This window comes from Suricata suricatta, chromosome 2 (genome assembly GCF_006229205.1).
Source record: "Suricata suricatta isolate VVHF042 chromosome 2, meerkat_22Aug2017_6uvM2_HiC, whole genome shotgun sequence".
In the NCBI taxonomy this organism is placed as follows: Eukaryota; Metazoa; Chordata; class Mammalia; order Carnivora; family Herpestidae; genus Suricata; species Suricata suricatta.
Window position 1 is genome coordinate 51,363,666 of NC_043701.1, and position 4,364 is coordinate 51,368,029.

The window sequence follows — 4,364 nt, forward strand, 5'->3', positions numbered from 1 at the left end:
AGCTTCCAGAACTGTGAGAAATATTCTCCTATTGTTTGCAAGGCACTCATTTATGGCATTCTGTGATGTCAGCCTGAATTAAGAAGGAAGGAGGAAACAGTTTGGAGGGAAATGTAGTAGCTAAATTTGAAAGAATCTGTTCTTAATATGGGGTGTGGAGTTGAGTTTTAATGTGTTTCTCAGATTTCTAGGTGGTTTTGTTAAAGGAGACTGGTATCAAGTTCAAGGATGAGAGATCAGTGAGAGGTTCCTTTTAATGGATTCTAATATTTATGAAAAATTTAAGTAACATTGTTCAACAGACCAGGGTACGCAATACAGGAGCCCATGATAGACCTGTGATTTAAGTTGTGAATTACTGATATATACCTAAAGCTATGGAGACAAAATAAATTTTCTTTGAAGAATCAATACAGTGAAAAGGATAGAGCTGAGGTCTTAGGAACTCCAAAGTTTACAGTTGGTGGGGAGCCACTGTCAAGCTAGCAAAGTATACTCTGACTGCAATCAATCTCAGTGATGATCTTCAAATGTTTTTTTTTTTAAATAATCTCATTTGGAGACCTATTTCAATATAGTTCTTCCTTGAAACTTATCAAATAAAAATTACCCAAGGTACACCTGCAAAATTCATTGTTTAAAAAAGAATCTGGTTTTCTGAATTTCTAGGCTTCTAGGTGCTGTAGTTATAAAAAAAGAATGTTCATTATGGTCAGTTAATCTTAGACAAAGTGAAAGCATAACTAGGGGAAAATAGTCTCTTCAATAAATAGTTTTGGGAAAACTAGACAGCAACATGCAGAAGAAGAAAACTGGACCACCTTCTTACACCATATGCAAAAATAGATTCAAAAATGGATGTAAGACCTAAATGTGAGACAGGAAACCATCAAAATTCTAGAGAAGAACACAGGCAGCAACCTCTTTGATCTTGGCTGTAACAGCTTCTTACTAAACTAAATATCACTGGAGGCAAGGGAAACAAAAGTAAACATGAACTATTGGGACCTCATCAAGATGAAAAGCCTCTGCACAGCAAAGGAAACAATTAAAAAATAAATAAATAAAATAAAAGGCAACCCTCAGAATGGGAGAAAATATTTGCAAACTATGTACCTGATAAAGGGCTAGTATCCAAAATCAATAAAGGACTTATCAAACTCATCAACCCCCCCCCAAAAAACCCCCAAATAAGCCAGTTAAGAAATGGGCAGAAGGCATGATAGGCATTTTTCCAAAGAAGGCAACCAGATGGAAAACAGACACATGAAAAGATGTTTAACATCACTCATCGTTAGGAAAATACAAATCAAAACCACAATGAGATGTCATCTCACACCTGTCAGATGGCTAAAGCAAACAACACAGAACAGAAAAGATGTTGGCAAAGATGTGGAGAATGGGGAGCCTTCTTATGTTGTTGGTGGGAATGTAAACTAGTGCAGCCACTGTGGAAAACAGTATGGAGGTACCTCAAAAAGTTAAAAATAGAAATACCATATCATTCAGCAATCACATTTCTAGGTATTTACCTAAACAATACAAAAATACTGAATCAAAGGGGTACATGCCCCATGATGTTCATAACAGAAATGTTATCAACAAGAGCCATTGATTGATGAATGGATAAGAAGATGTAGTGTGTATATATATAAAGGAATATTATTCTGCCTTCTTTCCATTTGCAATGATGTAGATGGAGGTAGAGCATATTGTGCTAAGTGAAATAAGTCAGTCAGGAAAAGACAAATATTATATGACTTCACTCATATGTGGAATTTAGGAAACAAATCAGATAAATGTGCGGGAAGGGAAGAAAAGAGAGAGAGAGAGGAAAAAAACCATAAGAGATTCTTAACTGCAGAGAACAAACTGAGGGGTGATGGAGGGAGGTGGATCATGAGTAGTAAGGAAGGTACATGTGATGAGCCCTGAGTATCATATGTAAATGATGAACCCTCACATTCTACTCCTGAAACCAGTATTACACTATGTGTTCACTAACTAGAATGTAAATAAAAATTTGGGGAAAAAATTGTTCAAAAAAAGCTAAGATCACTTTATAAATATAAGTTATTTCTAAACCAATGCAGAATGCCATGACCTAGGAAAATCCTATTTTAGGGCCTTTTTTTTTCATTTCTCAATTTTTATTAAGGTATAAGTGATATGTAACATTATATTAGTTTTAGATATGCAATATAAAAATTTGATATTTATGTATGTTCATTGCAAAATAATCACCACAATATTTCTAGTTAATATCTACCATCATATCATAGTTACAATTTTTTTTATGATGAGGGCTTTTAAAACATACTACAAGCAACATTCAAATATTCAATACAGTATTATTAACTACAGTCACCTTGCTGTACATGACATCCCCATGACTTATTTATTTTATAACTGGAAGCTTCTTCCTTCTGAGTCCTTTTACCTACTTCCCACCCCACCTCCGGCAACCACCAATATGTTCACTGTATCTATGAATTTTTGTTTGTTTGTTTGGTTGGTTTATTAGATCCCACATATAAGTGAGATTATTTGTCTTTTTCTGATTGACTTATTTCATTTTAATGCTCTTAAGATCCCTTTATGTTGTCACCAATACTTTATATTGTTAAGTATTTGATTATATATATGTATATATATATATACATATACATATATATATACACCACAATTTTCCAGTACATTGATGGACACTTAGTTTGCTTCCATATCTTGTCATTGTAAATCATGCTACAATCAATATGAGGGGGCATATATTATTTTTTTTGAATTAGTGTTTTTTATTTCTTTGGATAAATACACAGAAGTGGAATTGCAGGATCACAAAGCAGTTCTAGTTTTGTTTTTTTTTAAGGAACTTTCATACTGGATTCCATAGTGGATGTATCCATTTACATTTCCACCAGTGATGTACAAACATTGTCTTTTCTCCAAGTCCTTCCCATCAGGTGTTATTTCTTGTTCGTTTATAAATAGTCATTCTAACAGGTGTTATATTTTGTAGACTGTGGTTTTGATTTATATTTCCTGATGTTGAGTAATGTTGAGTATCTCTGCGTTTACATGTCGGCCATCTGTATGTCTTCTTTGGAAAAAAATCTATTCAGTTTCTCTGCCCATTTTTCATTTGGATATTTTTTTTCTATTGAGTTGTTTGAGTTCTTTATATATTTTGGATATGAAACCCTTATCACATATATGATTTGCAAATATTTATTCCCACTCAGTAGGTAGCCTTTTAATTTTATTGATGATTTCTTTTGCTGTGAAGTTTTTTTTTTTTTAATTTTGATGTAGTCTTACTAGTTTTCCCTCTGTTGCCTTTGATTTTTGAATCAGATTAAAAAAATCTTTGCCAAGACTGCTGTCAAGAAGCTTACTAGTCTTTTATCTAGGACTTTTATAGTTTCTCATTTTACATTCAAGTCTTTAAACCATTTTCAGTTAATTTTTGTGTACGGTGTAATGTCTAGTTTCATTCTTTTGCATGTGACTGTCCAGTTTTCCCAACACCATTTGTTGAAGAAACTATCCTTTAGCCATTGTGAACTCTTGCCTCCTTCATCATAAATTAAATGACTGTATATACGTGGGTTTATATCTGGACTCTCTATGTCTGTTTTAAGTCAGGCTACTTTGTTTTGATTACCCTACCTTTGTAATATAGTTTTAATTTTTTTATGTTTTTTATTTATTTTTGAGAGATGGAGAGAGACAGTGTGAGCAGGGGAGGGTCAGAGAGAGAGGGAGATACAGAATCCGAAGCAGGCTCCAGGCTCTGAGCTAGCTGTCAGCACAGAGCCCGACGCGGGGCTCGAACCCATAATCGTGAGATCTTGACCTGAGCTGAAGTCGGACGCTTAACCAACTGAGTCACCCAGGTGCCCCTGTAATATAGTTTTAAATTGAGAAGCATAATGCCTCCAACTGTGTTCATCTGTCTCAAGGTTGTTTGGCTATTCAGCGTCTTTTTGTGGTTCCATATAAATGGTAGGACTGTTTGTTCTATTTCAATGAAAAGTGTCATTGGAGGGGCATCTGGGTTGCTCAGTCAGTTAAGTATCCAACTCTTGGTTTAGTCTCAGCTCATGATCTCAAGATTCATGGCTTTGATCCTCGCATGTGCTCTGTGCTGGCAATGAAAAGCCTGTTTGGAATTCTTTCTCTCCCTCTCTCTCTTCCATCTTCTCTCAATCTCTAAAAATAAATTTTAAAAACTTAAAAAAATGCCATTGGTATTTTAATAGGATTTGCACTGAATCTGTACATTGCTTTGGGTGGTATGGACATTTGAACATTATTAATTCTTTCAATTCATGAATACAGTGTATCTTTCCATTTATTTGTAT